This window comes from Octodon degus, unplaced genomic scaffold (genome assembly GCF_000260255.1).
Source record: "Octodon degus isolate 3935 unplaced genomic scaffold, OctDeg1.0 scaffold00152, whole genome shotgun sequence".
NCBI lineage: Eukaryota > Metazoa > Chordata > Mammalia > Rodentia > Octodontidae > Octodon > Octodon degus.
In genome coordinates this window covers 837,994-856,058 of record NW_004524728.1, presented here as the reverse complement: position 1 = coordinate 856,058, position 18,065 = coordinate 837,994, and the positions used below count along the sequence as shown (strand labels likewise).

At 35.8% G+C, this 18,065-nt stretch overlaps 1 pseudogene; it reads right to left on the bottom strand.

Annotated features, from left to right (window-relative positions):
* Positions 1-80: 80 nt before the first annotated feature.
* Positions 81-18,065, bottom strand: part of LOC101576421 — a 21,177-nt pseudogene continuing 3,192 nt past the window's right edge.

Sequence of the window (18,065 nt, the reverse complement as noted above, 5' to 3'; positions counted from 1 at the left end):
TTTATTTATTTATTTATTTATTTATTTTCACATAGAACAATAAATACCTTTATTACATGAGTTAAACCAGGAGGGAAGGTTTATTTGCCTTTCCAGGCTTTGATTTTCCTCAGATAGAACTCCAGCTCTTTGCCCTCTAGCACGTAGCCATCTGCTCGGCCACACTGGCCTTGTCTTGATGTCGTGCAGGAAAGAAGCTTGCCCTGCTGGAACTGCTTTTACAGCAGACTGCTGGTTTTGGCGTTCTTTTTCCTTTCATCATACTTCTTTTGAATTTTCTTTGATTATTTTTTTGTTTAAAATCTCCTCCTCAGGAGTCAGCTTGGCCCCATTTTTTTGGCCCAGGGGCAGTGCATAGTGGGATTCATACCACCCTTGGTACGGCATGCTGCCAATGAGCACAGTGCAGTTCTTCAGCAAGGTCTTGGTGCAGAACAGCTCGTTATTGGATGCATTGTAAACAACATCAATGATCCTTGTTTTTCGAGTACAACCCTCAGAGCCCCAGAAGAAGTGTCTCACATCTAGCCGCAGGGCTCGGTACTTCCTATTGCCTCCTGGACCTTGGACTGTGTGTGTGAGGCGTGTGCCAATCTTAGTGTTGGCAGCAGGGCGCCCCAACTCATACTTCCGCTTCTTGTGATAGGGCTTCCTTTTGCCCCCCGTTTTGCGGCACTTGTGCCAGTTGTCCCATGAGATGCCAGTTGCTTGGAGCTGGTTGGAAAGAGCTATAACACAAATTTTAACAGACAAGAAAAATCAAATGAACAATAACATAATTATACTAGGAGACTTTAATACCCCAATTGACACAAAGAGACAGATCAACTACGCAAAAACTCAGCAAGCATACAACAGAGCCAAGCCAAACTTGTGAAGAAATGGGCTTAGTGAAACATTTCACCCAACAGCATCAGAATATATGTATATATCTGGTAGTATTAATATCTGGTTGGAAGATAACACTATGTATTACAACAAATACTGTGAAATACATATTACTTTGTTAAATGAAAATCTGTATCACTTATAATTTTTTGTTTCAATTCTAATTTGTACTCTTTAAAAAATAATAAATGAATAAATAATTAGAAATGTTTCAAGAAAAAAATACACATTCTTCTCAGCTGCACATGGGAAATTCTCCCAAATATTCCATATAATAGCACATAGAACATGCTTAAGTAAGTGCAAATGAATCTAAATTATCCTATGTATCCTTGTATCCTAGGATGAATCCCAATTGTTCACGATTGTCAAGATCACTTTCTCTCATTGCTGGGACAAATATCCAACACGCAAATGTAAGAAAGGTCTATTTAGCTCGCAGTTACTGGAGATGTGCTCTGTTTTCTGAGGCCATCAGGGTATGTGGTATGGGGAATCAAATTTTAGTTAAAATTATTTATAAGAATGAAATAATTATTTATTCACAAAGTCTAATTAAACTCACAAATAAAATTTTAAGCAAAAATAGCTTTTAAAAGCAACATTTTTAAAAGTAGTGTGTAAATTTAAAAGTATACTTACTCAAAAATCCTATGCTGGATCTTAATCATACAGATGTGCTGTGGAGCAGACACATGGAAATCCACAGCTTTATTGCTCCTCGATGAGACTAAATTTTACCCATCAGGTTTCTGTGGAGAACACATAGCATCTCAGTCTGTGTGACAGCATGTCTGTCTGTCTGTCTGACCAACAAGTTTTAAATTTTATTTGAAGACACATTATTATAAGAAGATCCACAATTATTCTAGAAAATAACAAAATGTTGAAAATGTTACATCAGTAAAAACTCACTTTTGATACCTTTAAAATGAATTCAGAGACATTTAATTTTCTTTATAGCAAGTAAGATTTCAATTTTTTTTTCACAAGACTTCTAAATCAGGAAGTTATAAAATGTCTTTCAGTATACCATTTTTACTGTTTGTGACTTTCATTTTTGGAAGTTGTTTCTGAGGTCCAAACTCAGCCTCTTACCCTTAAACTTCTTATTTTTTCACTATTCTTTGAAGTAAGATTTAACCTTCTTGAACAAAATTCCTCCATGAGAGAAAAATATCTAAGTAGCAATTCCATAAACTTTTCCTTTTTTCCATACCGCTGATCTTTCTCAAAATTGTATTTCTTTGTGTTTCAAAGTTGTTTGTGAAATGATGGTGGCAAGAGAGTGGAGTATGATATATAATAAGCACAGGGGGATTTTTCTGAGCAGTAGGTCCACAATATGGCAGTACTGCAGTTGAAACTGCACTGATACGTGCTATGATAATGATTTACCATGTTTTATAATTTTGCTGAGTTTAAATCAATAGCTTTCTCATACAACACCATGTCGAACTGCACTATGTAATTTACAGTATCTATTCACCTAGACAATTTCACTTTATTCTGTCAAGAACTTTTTGAATGATTAGTGATAAACTTTTCATTGATGAGCAAATTTAAAATTTTGAAATGATAAGCCAATATTCAATAGAGCCATACAGATCAGCACTAGAAGTCATGTCTTCTGAAGACTGAGCCAGTGTTTTATTCACATACTAGAGTACTTCTTTGCTATATCAAAAATATGTTACTGCAGGGGCCGGGGAGATGGCTCAGTGGAATAAGCGCTTCCCTGGCAAGTGCAAGGGCCTGAGTTCAATACCCGGTTCCGAAAAAAAAAAAATATGTTACTGCAATATAATTTGTAGGGGGGCTGGGGAGATAGCTCAATAGAATAAGTGCTTGCCAGGTAAGTGAGAGTCCTGCGTTCAATCCCTTGTACCTAATATATATATTAGAATCTTACATTTATATAATATACAAAATGGTAGATTCCCAATAAATGTATTATTTCTTCTGTAATAAAATATATTCCTATCTATGAAAGCCAGAATAGCAAATGCCACCAAAATTTGTATTCTAATTGCCCTTAATTATGTAGTTTCTGTCTTATATGTCAAGAAGGGATTATAGTTACAAATGAAATTATGATTGGTAATAATAAATTAAAATAAGATTAGTCTTTGTTACTTGTATCTTAGTTATTCAATTATTGCTTAGATAAAATATTTGACCCCCAAAGTTAAAAGAAGAAAGTTTATTTTAGTTCACAAATAGTGGCTTCATAGTGTTCTCAGACAATAATGCGTTTACTGCAAAGCAGGGTGGCATGGTAGAGAGGTACCATAGAGAAGGAGCAGTTCATGGGAGGCAGAAGGCAGCAAAAGCAGCAAGCAGGAAGTGATGTCAGCAGAAAGCAACAGCAATGGCTCTCTTCACCTTGTATGCTATCCAGGCAGTATCCACACCTAGGGTGGGGCACCCTTAACCCTAGGATCACACCATGAATCAATCTCAGCATCACACCTTCATCCAAATATCACAGGCCCTAGACCCATCCACCTCTAAAAAGTCCCACCTATGTCCACATGAGGCTTTGTGGTGACATCTAGATACAAATCATGGCATTACACTGATGGTCCTCCAAGACACACCCATATTCCTGTATGCAACAGGCATTTAGTCCATCTCTAAGAGTGGACTAATAATTTCAGCATTGCTGAAAACTCCAAATCATGGCAAACTCTGAGCTGTGAACCCCTGTACAAATGAAAAGAAAGTTAAACACTTCCAAATACAATGGCATATGATAAACATTAGTATTAAAAAGGTACAAGTCGGACGATAGGAAAGAACAGAACCAATGTAAGTCAAAAATCCAGCAGGGCAAACATTAAGTCCCATAGTTCCCTATCCACCTGGACATTGTACAATCTGTGGCAAAGTGTCCATTCCAAAGTGTCTGTGTAGTTCTACCTGCTGATGATTTTACTACTTATAGCTTCTCTTTAGGCAGATTTGTTCACTCCTTGAAGCTTCCCTTCAATAATCCACATTACTGGATCCTCCAGACTTCTGGGGCCACCACTGCACTTTGGCTTTCCACTCTCAGTTTTACAAATTACCATTTCAGAAGCACACTTCCTGCTGCCCCATGTCTTCTGAAATTTTGGTGGAAGCTTTCCTAAACTCACAACTTCTGCATTTGACATTCATCTAAAACCAGAACCGAGTGGATGATGCCAGTGTGTGGCACCAACTAGAGCAGTTTGTAGGCTTCCTTTTCTCTTGGTTTCAAGGCTCAAGAGCCTGGATCACTGAGCATTCTGAACCCAATACTGAAGACAAAATTCTCTAGGCTTCTACCATCCTGGTACATGATACTCTAAGCCTTTCTTCTCAAAGCAAGTTATTTCAACTTTCAAACCTTGAGACTGCAAAGACTGTAATCCCTGTTTCTTATATTGTCAAGTCAACTTTCCTTTATCCTGTTCCTTCCCACCAACCAAGTTCTGCTTTTCTTCATTTTTGAAGTACACAGCTTTATTGGATCTTTCTACCTTGCCAAAGTCACAACATTTTAAATTATTCTTCTAGACTCTTTGCTCTTGATTATCAACATAAATCTGGCTAAAAGCTCTGAACCATAACTATACAATGACCTCAACATTAGACTGCATCAAATTTCTGCTGCAAGATTAATCAGTTCATCACCCTTAATAATATTTTCTCTCAAGCAAATCTGTGGACATGAGCAAAATGCCAACTTTCTGACAAAGCATAACATACATCATCTAAAGTCCAATAGTAATGAAAATCTTCCCAGTAAAAGCCCAAGACTAGCCTTTACTGCCAGGATTTCTGTCTGCATTATGGTCTTCTCAGCTCTGACCAGAATCATCCATCAAGTACATCTTAAGGCACTACAGGGCTGCTTCTTCCCAAAGTTTGCTCACAAGTCAGTTCCCAAAGCTCCCAAACCACATGATGAAGTAGAGTCATAGAAACAGCCTCATCTTGGTACCAAATTCTAACTTTTCTCATTGCTGAGACAAAAGGTCCAGCACCCAAAATTGAAAGAACAAAGTTTTATTGTGGCTCACAGTTTATAGTGGTTTCAGTCCATAATCAGCTGCTCCAAGTCTGGGTGGAATGGCAAAGAAAGATTACAAACGAGAAATAGTTTATGACAGGCAGAACTTAGCAAAAACAACAAAAAGCAAGTGAGAACAGCAACAATCAACAGGAATGACTCATTTTCCTTCCCTTATATCCTCCCAAGGCTACTCACTGTTAGGGTGGGTAGCACTCACTCCCACGGACTTTCACCCTTAATTCTACCATCTCACCTTGAATCAATCCCAGGCATCACATACTCTAGGTCCAGCCATCCCTGACAAGGCCTACCAATGACCCCACTAACTTTGGAGGTATATCTAGGTAAAAGTCATAATATTGTAGAAAACTCTTTTAAAGAAAATCTATTCTCTTGTCTTTTGCTATTTGTAGAGGCCTCTTATTTTCAGTCTCATGGTCAGCACTAACTTGCTGTTACTATCTCACATACTATTAGTCTGACACTGACTCCTCTCTCTACCTTCTTGTGTTTTAATGTCCTTGAAAGTCACATGTAGTCATAGATGGAGTTTTCCAGAGGATATAATTCTGGGATATAATTTTAATTTTTGGTGTGACACTAGAATTAAGTGTCCTAACTTGAATGTGAGTGATACCCAAACTTAGGGTATTCTACCTATCTGGATAGAATATAATGAATAGAAAGAAGGCTGCAGTTGTCACTGTCCTTTGCTGCTAGTCACTTGCTTGCTTGCTACTTTGATGCTTTTGCTGTCTTGTGTAATCCATGAACTATTCCTTCTCTTCAATTCTCCTCTGTCATGACACCATCCCTTGGAGCCAGCCAATGATGAACTGATATTTCTAAAAACTGTGAGCAAAATCTACCTTTCCTATGTTAACTTCAGATGTTGGATGTTTTGTCTCAGAAACACAAAAAAATAACCAAGACAACCAGCATCAAATATATGATGTTATGGGGCTGGGGAGATGGCTCAGTGGAATAAGTGCTTCCCTGGCAAGCTCAAGGGCCTGAGTTCAATCCCAGGTTCTGCAAAAATAAATAAATAAATGAATTATGTATATATATATATATATATATATATATATATGATGTTAGTTCCAAGAGTTGTTCTACAACTCTCTGACATCAGCAAATTTCTAGTGACTCAAGTGAAGTCTGACACTAAATCCCAGATCAATGTGGTCCCCACAGTCTAAAGAGTCAGTATTATAAGACTACCCCCATGTCAAAGACCAGCTGCAAGTGGAGTGTGTGAGCTTCCACATTTTTGCTGCAAAACTAAAAATTTGAGAATTCCCATGACCCACTCACATGCCCTCTCCTTTAATCAGTGATATACAGGAAAGACTTTTAAAATTCAGATAATTGCTTTAAATAGTATTAACGATTTATTACAAAGGACACTACTGAAAACAGCCAAATGGCAGCCAAATAGTTTAGGGGAAGGTGAGCAAGGGTACTATGTAGCACTCCATGCCATTTTTTAATACACTAACCTTAAAGCATGTCCATGTTCACCAATACAGAAGCAAACTGAACCATACACTTGGTGCCTTTATGGGAGATGAGTTTTATGCCCATAATTGAGTAATTCATTGGTCATTGATGATTAAACACAATTCCTAGTTCCTCTTCACAGACAAACTGATTCTAGAAAGTCTTAGCACTCCCAATGAAAGCTTGGACTTTCTAGTGAACAGTTCCCATTCTGAAGCAAGGAGACCTTGACTGAGGGTCAGCAAGTCACCAAAGATATTCTTACCTGTAGAGATTTCTTCAAGAATGTGAGGAGTACTGTGCTAGAAACTACAGATAAAGACCATTTTTATAATACCACACCATGCTAGAATTTCTAGAAAAAGAATGCAGCCCTAGTAACACATTAATTTTAGCCCAGTACACCATGTTTGACTTTGGACCTTCAGAGATGTAAGATAAATCCAAGTTGCTGTTTTAAGGCATTAAATTTGTGGGAAATTGTTAGGAGATTAACACAACATTTTAAACACAGATTATCACACTATGAATTCTTATGGACACAGCCTGGAAAGATTATATTAGAGTGAATATGAATGGGTACATACTAATGTGAAGCAAAAAAGAAGGCTGAAAACTACTTATACAATCTAGTGAAATGTGCAAATAATTTATATCACTATGAATTCTCTGGCAAATGGAGAATATTGGGCTTTGTTCAGAATTTAGCATCCAACTGGTACTGGATTTATACAGAAGTAAAAGATCAGAAAACTTAATGCTAATTAAGCTGCTTTTACAATTATTTTAGATAAAAATTTTGTTAATTCTATAATACAAAACAGATGGGAAAATCTCTCAATGTAATGATATATGTAAAGAGTAACATTTGCTTTTTCATAGCACTTCTTAGAACTTCAAAAGGAAAAATATAAAGTATTGACAACTATTATTTTGATAAAAGGGACACAAATGAGTTAGAATATCTTTTTTTTTACTTTCAGGTAAATGAAAATATTGAGAATTATGTACATGAATCAAGTTGGTAATTATTGATACCAGCAAAAATCATCTTTTAAAAAATAGAGCTTTCAGTCTGATCTACAGTACAATGGTACTTGAAAGTTAATGAATAATGGAGCTTATAATATATGCAATCAATTTACAAAAACAAGATAACATTAAATCATTTATTCTCTTGTTAATTATAATTTATTCCACTTATTATTACTATGGCTATTATATATTGATTCAAAATAATAAGCTATCAATTATTAACAATATATATTTAAATTTTAAAAATTAATGTTTTTTAAAACACATTAGGATGCAGCCCCTAGACAAAGCATGTGTGTAGGACTTCCACGCCAGCTGGATTCCACTCCAGCAGGTGTCCATGCTGGGCATGTGTGGGTGTCCTTCCACTCTCAGTGGATTGTACTCCATCAGAAAGACTTGCTGTGGAATCATGCAGCAGAACTCTCTGCAGAAAGGCAAGGTTCAAGTCCCACCCAACTAATCCAGAAGCAGAATATTTTGCCAGAGGGGCACAGCAGGTTCACTTCCATGGGCTGCAGCAGGAAGAAGTGGAGCACAGCAACCAGACACAAGCCAGGCCCACCTGGAGGAGTTTGAACTTGCTAGATGTGGACCAAGTAAACTGAGACACTTTGCTAGACCCAGATTTATGAGAGCATCCTTTGTCTTTCTCTCTTGATTGATACAGGAGGTAATAGGTAACTAGGGTGAACTAGTCTGCCTGGAAGGCTACAGGTACAAAAGAGGAGGTGATCAGACAGAATTTAGGAGAACTAATTTAAGTACAGATTCCCAATTTAATATCTGCTTAGGTATACAGTCAATGTGTTTGCTCTTAGTGTCTAAATACAAACCCATGAAATAAAAAAGTTAGTCAATTACAAAATCTAACAACCCATTATTAGTGTTGCTAATTATAGTTCTCTACAAGCTGTATCTACCTTAACCACATAATCTCTGTTGGGTAATAATATCAGTACATGCTAAAGCAATAATTGCACCAAAGCACCACACAAAAATCAGAAGACAGTGCTATATAACATGACAAAGGGAAGGAGAAAATGCATTCTCAGGCCAGGAGCCCACCCAAAATAAACGCAGGAGACACCAGCATAGAAGAAATTGGAAGTCACACACCTTAAATCTCTGAAATAATAGCATCTGAAGTAAAGAAACAACTTCAGAAAGATACAAAGAATCTAGATCAGAAATAATTTCTGAAGAAACAAAAGAAATGATAACTGTAATAAAAGAACTACTAAGTACTTCTAAAGAAGACATTGGTGAAAAAATAGAGGAGAATAGACAAATTATGGAATCATTGAATGAAAAATATAGAAAAAAATAGAATACATGAAACAGAGATATATAGAAAATTAAAACCCTAATCACAAGCTGGCAAAACCCCTTGAATGAAAGCAAAGATAGAGTTTCAGACCTTGAAGACACCATTGCAGCCAGTGAAAAAAATGTCTTAAAAACAATTAGGATGTAGGAAAAAATAGTTCAACATCTGCAAGATGATGCAAAGATGAACAATGTGAGACTAATGGGCATCAATGAGAAAGTAGGAGTCAAAAAATGACATAAGCAGAATATGGACAGAAGTAACACCAGTAAACTTCCTAAATATGGGGAAACAATCTGGCATTCAGGTAACTGAAGCATATAGAACTGCAAATAATATCAACCGAGTTAAAAACACAGCCAGACATATTCTAGTCAAGATCCCAGAAATCCAGCACAAGAACAATATATTAAAAGCCACTAGAGAAGAGAAGCAGATCACATTTAAAGGAAAAACCATCAGAAGAACAGAAGAACAGAAGATTGCTCTTCAAAAACCAACAAGTCAAGAAGAACTTGGAGGAAAGTACTACATGTCCTCCAAGAAAACTAATTCCAGCCCACACTGCAATACACTGCAAAACTCTCTTTCAGCTTTAATGGAGAATTGAAATACTTCCATGACAAAGGACAACTAAAGAATTTCATGATGACAAATCTAACCCTACACAGAGAGACCAAAATGATCACAAATCCAAGAATGACAATGGAAAGAACCCACCTAATAGAGCAAAAATTAAACTCAAGAGAAAAAGAGGTATACAACAACAGGTAAATAACATTCCAATTATAACTCAATACATCTCAATTATAACCATCAATGTAAATGGATTCAAGTCACCAATTAAAAGAAATGCACTGTAAGATTGGATTAAGAAGCAAAATCCAGCAATATCCTGTATATGAGAAACACACCTAACTCATAAACAAATTCATAGGCTAAAATCAAAGAATGGAAAAAAATACTACATGTCCCAGGACCACAGAAAAAAGCAGGGTTAGCAATCCTATTCTCAGAGAGTCTCAACTTCAAACCAAGAATGATTAAACAAAATAAAGAAGGCCACTACATTTTGGTTAGGGGAAAAAATACAACAGGAAGAGGTGACAATCATAACTTTGCATGCACCAAACACAGGAGCACCCAACGATATAAGTGAAATCTTAATGGACATGAAAAATATAATATCCAATACCATAATCTGAACAGGAGACCTTAACAACCCCTTACCCCTAAAACATGGGTCAAGCAGACAAAAAAATTAGCAAAAAATAACAGAACTGACTTGAACTTGGAAGGAACAGATTTACTGGACATATATAGAGTGTTCCACCTAACCACAGCTGAATAAACATTTTTTTCCAGCTTTACACAGGACATTTTCTAAAATAGACCACATACTAGTTCATAGGTCATGCTTAACTATATTTAAAAAAACTCAGAAATTAAACCATGCATATTAAACCCTCTGACCACAGTGCAGTGAAACTGTAAATAAATTTTAAAAGACACTACAAAAACCTCATAAATACATGGAAGTTAAACAACACCCTCCTCAGCAAACAATGGGTTACAGATGAAATAAAACAAAAAATTAGACAATATGTACAATTCAGTTAAAATTCAAATACAACTTATTGGAACTTACAGGATGCAATGAACGCAGATCTTAGAGGGAAATTTATGCAGTGAACATTAGGAAAATAGAACATAAACAAATAAATATCCTACTGCTGCACCACAAACGTCTAGAAAAAGAAGTGCAAACCAAATCCAAAGCCAAAAGATGGAAAGAAATTATAAAGATTAGAGCAAAAATTAAGGCAATCAAGACAAAGAAAACAATACAAAGAATTAAAGAATCAAAATGCTGGTTCTTTGAAAGATTAAATGAAATTGATTATCCCCTACCTAACTCCTCAAAAAGAGAAAAGAACAACACAAGTTCAACCAATAAGAAATGAAAACGGTGAAATTACCATAGATTCTGTGGAAATTCAGAAGATCACCAATAATTATTTTGAGAATCTTTACTCTTACAGAATCGAAGACACAGAAGAAATGGACAGATTCTTAGAAATGTACAAATTACCGAAAGTGAATCAAGAATATATAACAACTCCCAATAACCCAATAAGAGCAATAAAATACAAAATGTAATAAAAAACCTACCAACAAAGAAAAGTCCAGGTCCTGATGGACTCACAACTAATAAAAGCCATCTATAACAATCCAACTGCTAACATAATTCTAAATCAGGAAAAACTGAAATGTTTTACTCTCAGATCTGGTTCAAGACAAGGATTTCCTCTATCACCTCTCCTATTCAGTATAGTTCTGTAATCATTAGCCAGAGCCATTAGACAGGAGAGAAATAGAAGGAATAAGAACAAGTAAAGAAGTTAAACTATCATTATTTGCAGATGACATGATACTCTACTTGGAAGATCAAAAAAACTCCACCAGCAAGATACTAGAATCAAGACACAAATTCAGTAGCATAGCAGAATACAAAGTGAACATTCAAATGTTAATATCATTCCTCTACACAGATAAAACACACTGAGGGGGAAATTAGAGAAACAATACCTTTACAATAGCACTGTGGAAAATGAAATACTTAGGAATTTAACTAAAGAAGTCAAAGATCTATTTAATGAAAATTGTAGTACTCTGAAAAAGATATCAGAGAGAAATTCAGGAAATGGGAAGATATTCCCTGCTCTGGATAGGAAGAACCAACTCTCAAAATTGTTATACAGATTTAATACAATCCCTATCAAAATACCATGAACATACCTCACAGACCCAGAGAAATAATTCCTAAAATTTATTTGGAACCAGATAAACCTAGAAGAGCAAAGGCAATCCTGGGCAAAAAGGCAAGTCAGGAAGCATTACAATTCCTGACTTGAAATTATACTATAAAGTTACTGTGATAAGATCAGCATGGTATTAGGAAAAAGGTAGACCTGAGGATCAGTGGAATAGATTAGAAGATGAAGAAGAAACTACGAACACACTCAGCTGCATTATCTTTGACAAGAGGCCCAAATATGCTTACTTCTTTAACAAATAGTGCTGGAAAAACTGGCTTCTACATGCCAAAAACTAAAATTGGACCTACGTCTATTACCATTCACTATTCACTAAACTGAAGTTGGTGAAAATCTTGAAGACATAGGAGTTGGCCAACAGTTCATGTACAAAAATCAAACTGCAGGGGAAATACTTGAAAGAATTACCAGCTGGGACCTCCTCTTATTGGGAAGTTTTTGCACATCAAAAGAAATTACTAAGCAGAGTGAAAAGACAACCCACAAATTTGGAAAAAAAATCTTAACTATTTAGCAGTCAGACAAAGGTCTTTTATCCATGACTTATAAAGAACTAAAAAAAATTAGGGCCCCCAAATATAAGGACCTAATCCAAAAATGGGCATCTGAGATGAACACACATTTCTCAGAGGAACCAGTACAAGAAGCAAATAAATACATGAAAAAATGCTCCACATCACTAGCCATTCATGAAATACAAACTAAAACAACACTGAGATACCATCTACCTCAGAAAGAATGGCTATCATAAAGAAATGAACTAATAACAAATGTTGGAGAGGCTGTGGGGAAAAATGAACCCTTCTCCACTGCTGGTGGGAATGTAGACTGATGCAATCGCTATGGAAATCAGTGTGGATACTCCTCAAAAAACTATGACTGGAAATCTCTTTCAATCCAGCTATCTTCATTCTGGCAATTTCCCCAAAAGTACTGAAAACATCATTTTCTATTGAGATATGTGCACCTATTTTTAGCAGAACATTTTGTGATAGCCAAATCTTTGAAACAACCAAAATGCCCATCACCTGTGGAATGAATGAATATGATGTGGTTGTTTTATACAATGGAGCATTACTCAGATATAAAGAAAAATACAGGGGCTGGAGAGATGGCTCAGTGGTCTAAGGCACCTACTTGGAACAAGCTTGGCAAAGCATCAGGGACCGCGGTTCAATCCCCCAGCACCACATGCCAGCCAGCCCCGCCCCCTGGTGGGCTGAGCTGGCCACACACACACACACTCTCTCTCTCTCTCTCTCTCTCTCTCTCTCTCTCTCTCTCTCTCTCTCAAATAAATTTAAAAAAAAAGTAAAATATAACATTTAAAAAAAAAGAAAAATACACTCGAAGCCTTCATATATAGGTAGATACCATTTGCAGAAATACACATAAGTGAATTAAAGCAGACCCACATGTGTAAATATCACATAGTCTCCCTAACGTGAGAACTCAAAAGAAGAAATAAAAATTGAAAGGTATAACACAACTAAGTGGAAAGTGAGAACTCAAGGATTTAATAATGAAGAGAGAGAAAGGAGAAAAGTTAGGAAATATGGCAGTGGCAAAACCAGACATTTATATAAACAAGATGGTTAAGGCAATGGTTATAGGTATCTCCAAATGGTTTCTGAAAATAGCAGTTAATGGGTAGCATTCTCATCCTGGCTAACTCTATCTGCTGATATCTGTGAACTAAACAAGTACACTGAGGATAGAAATGTGTAATACTAAAACAAAGCTTGAAATACCTGTCATTTTGGCCTTCTAAATGAGTACTACTTTTATTGTCATATCAATTAGTGTTATACTCTCCTTAACTTAAATGTTTAGAAAAACTGTAATAAAAGAAAACAAGATTCAAGAAAAAAATCTCATGTGATTGTCCTGCTACAATGTTGTATATGGTTTGATTTCTAAATTTCTGTGTAAAACTGTCTCATTTCTTTTTTCATATTCTATAGCGATTTAAATATTAGAATATTCATGATTGTTGGAAAATAGCAGTTTCATGTTATGTCTGAGGTGTTTGATATTCAGACAGATAGTGATGTTTAACACAAATGCCTCTATTACAGGGTAATAAGATCATTAAGCTTCTCTTCTGGATATTTAACAACAAAAATTTGAAGATCAAAAATTAGAGAAATAGAGGGGTTACAAGGTTAGCCAATGTTCTGTCCTTAGCCCTTCAAGTTCAGTGAGGACTCAGGACATATGAAAACCTGTGTTGTGACATCCTATCACTCAGTGGTGTCCCAAATTTTCTGATCAAGGAGATTATTGGGCCATAGATGAAAGTGATCAATGATGCATAGTGTGACTAAGGAGAATCACCTAGAGGGAAAAATTTCACTGTCTTTCACAGAGAGTAAATTGGTCAAGCAACAGACAGGACTTATCCAGTTGGCTGACACTGACAAAAGATCTACAAGGCATTGTATATGATTTCAGGGTAAATCCTGAAGGGATTTGAATGACCTTGTCAGATACAAACATTTGTAGCTATATAGTTCTTTCTATAACTTGATCTTAATCATCTACCAGAAAAGCATAACCACTAGATATAAAAAGTAATGCCATATTAATATGCTGTGCTATAAAAGGCTCTAGTCAACAACTTCTGATAATTTCCAGTTCTGCTGATAACCCAGTACTGTTATAGAAAATTGGACTGTACTGTGTTATTTTGCTGAAGTCAAGTACCTACAATCTTCAGACTGGTTTCACTTATGAAAAGGTCCTTTAAAGACTTCTCTAAATATAGCTTCTCTACCTGCAGTGGAATACCCATCTCTGACAAAGCAAAATGAAAAAGGGAGATATGTTGGGAGCCACGAAGCCAGGAAATTGATCAAGTATGTGTAGATGGGACTTGGCCCAGTGCCGAAAACAAACAATCTACCTCACTGCTGAGATGAGCATCCTGTCTGGTTAAGGTTAGCTATCAGTTGCTAGGCAACCTAGTGTCATGAGTTACTAATTTCACAAAAGTATAAATAAAGGACCGTGTTGTTTGAAAACAAGAAAAACAATATATGTATTTAAGTATACACAAGAGAGTTAGGATAGATAGACAGCTGTTTTCTTTTAGTTCATTGAGAATAAAAGCTTGTGTTAATATTGTTTAGACAAGATATAATGTCTGCATCTTGTCCTCTGGATAATACTATGAAGACAACAATATGTAATGTATTAATTATTCTAACTGTCCTACTAACCTGTTTTGAAACTGTTTCATTGGTATTTTATCTTTTTTCTTATTAAAAGGAATAAAGATAAATAAAACATGTTAGAGTTTATATGTTATGTCACTTGATCTTCACAGTTCTTAAGGTAAAGAATAGTTTGTTTCTTTAAAAAATTATTTTTAGTAGAAAATAAACATTTGAGCTCTGATTTGCTATATATTTGATTTCAAATTCAGAAGCTCACTGCAATGTGAGATATATTGAAAATGCCCTCGAATGGTTTTAACCTATCTTTATAAGTTCTGTATTTTTTCATAATAAATAAAAGTAGCACCTGTTATCAAATAGCAGATCCAAATTACATTGAAAGCCATCTCTAAGATATACAGTAATTGTCACAAACAATTCCACCTCTCATTGGATGCTGACTTGGTGGGGTCTCTGTGTGTTGACATCTATTACACTACACCTTTGGAGCCTTCATGTTGGGGGGGGGGGTAGAGAGCTAATGCTCAACCCAGTTCAGCTCATTAGGGGGAATGTGTGCTTTTCTGTAACTCACCCTCTGACTAGCAATTTTACCATTTATAGAATAAATAGCAGCATCAAATATGCCCTGGCTTCAGGGCAAAAGAAATCCTATTGACTTTTTAGTTTTATTTATTGGAAATCATAATTAATAGATTTAACTTTTGACTGCAAAGGATACAGAGTAACCACATTGTTTTATGTCTATATTAATTGCAATTATTCTTTTAGGCATGGAATTTTATAATATTTTTTAAAGTCTTATAGTGCTATTACTCACAAAGTTTTTATAAAAATTTATTGCATAAAAGGCCAGAGAGATAGCTCAGTGGTCTAAAGCACCTACTTAGGCAAACTTAGGCAAAGCTCAGGGACTGTAGTTAGATCCCAGCAGCACATGTTGAGCCAGTTCCATTCCCAGGGCAAGCTGAGGGGACCACAAAAAAAATCACATTTTTCTATAACAACTCTTTCAGTGAGGCATGTGGTGTTGGGGATTGAATCTCAGTCTCTGAGCTTGCCTAAGCAGGCTCTTAGTCCACGGAGCTATCTCACTGGCCGCAAGTGTCTTAAATTTTAAATAAAACTCCAGACTGATATTTGGAGAGGCAACATTTCTGAGGCTAATACAGCTATGTAAACTTCATGAATTCAAAGTCATAATTCTTTAACCAAAAAAATCCAAAGATTAATAAAAACTTTCTTCACTATTCAACAACATTCTTTTAATCTTCCATTTTAATGTAGGTTCAAATAATCAGTTCTATTTTAATCTTTCTCTAACTCTACTATTAAGTGCTTGGTTGAATACACATTTATATAATTTTGTTGCTTGGCTGAATGACATTAAAATATTGACTTGTTTAATGTCATTAAAAGTGTACTCAGTTTTATAATTGTTCCCATTTTATTAAAAAAAGACATGAAATACTACTTTCTCAAGGTATTTAAAACAGTAAAGCATCAAATTGATATTCAAACCAGTGGTATAGATCTGGGATTCCAGCTATTAACATTAGTTACTACTTATACTACCTCTATTCATTCTGTCTCTGTCTCTATCTCTATCTCTATTTCTGTCACTGTCTCTTTGTCTCTGTCTCTCTCTGCTTTTGTCTGCCCATCTCTCTCTCTCTCTCTCCATCTCTTTCTCTGTGTCTGTCTGTCTCTCTCTGTCTCTGTCTGTCTGTCTGTCTGTCTGTCTGTCTGTCTCTCTCTCTTTCTCTCTCTCTCTCTCCCTCCATCCCTCCCTCTCTTCCTCATTAACCTCCATTCTTACAGGGCACCATCTTAGTCTCCACAAGGACCATTTTAAACAATACTAACTAAACACACTCTTAAAACATGCCTTATCTTTCTGCCCCTGTGCCAGTCACCAGTGGCTTAAAGATACTGTGTTAGTCGGCTTTCTGTGTTAGTCTGTATTAAACAAAATATCTGAGTTAAACAAATTAATGAAGATATTGGGTCATGGTTGGCTGAGACCCCATTTTGGGTGCATGGTGAGTCAAATCATTCTACCAAGGAGCTTGTGGTAGATCAAAGATGCTCATGTTACGGTAGGAAAGAAAAAAAGAGAAGAAGAAGGAAAAAAAAAAAAACCAGATACCCAAAACCCCCTACAAATCCCTGCACCCAGTGACCTAACTTCCTGTACCTCCTAAAGTTGTCACCAATTCCCTATATCACCAATCTCTGAACAAAACTTTAACATGCATTGAGTATATTTAAAATCCAAATTGTACTAGATGCCTGCTCAGCCTTCCAGATATTAAACCAGTTGCTGTGGAAGACTAACATCTTTATAAATGATAGCTTTTCATATGCCTTTTTAAAATTAATTTTATTGAGAAACAAATAGCAATGAGACAGTTTCAAAACCAATTAGTAGAGCAGTTTCAATAATTAGTACATTGCATATTGTTTTCTTCATAGTGGTTATTTATAGTACAAGATATAGACATGATATCCTATCTAAACACTATTAGTACAAATCTTTCTTCTCATTGAATTAAGAGAAAGTAACTGTACATCTATCCTAACTATTTTGTATATACAGACACTAAATTGTCCTTAATTTATATCTTCTTTTTTATTTAGTTTTGTTTGAGATGGATATTGCCATTTAAATATTGTAAGTGCGTGAATTCAGCAAAATAATCCAATATAATTCAGTAGTCCATAATAGTAGTGGGTTATCCGTGGGACTGAAAATGTCAGAGGTTGTTGACTAGAACCTTCTACAGCTTGGCATATTAATATGGCTTTACTTTTTATATCTTATTTTTATACTTTTCTGATATGCTTTGATCCTATTATTCTATTTTCCTTAAGACTTTTGGTTCACAGCATATACATTAAAGATACTATTTTATTAATCTAGGCAAGTCCTAACCCAAAGATGTACGGACTTGCATAAACTATATTCGAGTAAGCAACAATAGCTTTAGACACTTTATCATTGATTTTGACCACTATAGAGAAATGACTGGTACCATAGGCCAACTGTACTGACTTGTGTAAGGACCATAAAGAAACAAAGAGGAAAAGCCAGATAAGTCCTGGCACTTGAAGGCTAAAGCAGCAAGATGAAGGAAGAAGAAGAAGGAGAAGGAGAAGGAAAAGGAGAAGGAGAAGGAGAAGGAGAAGGAGAAGGAGAAGGAGAAGGAGAAGGAGAAGGAGAAGGAGAAGGAGCCCTGGAGATAGCTCAG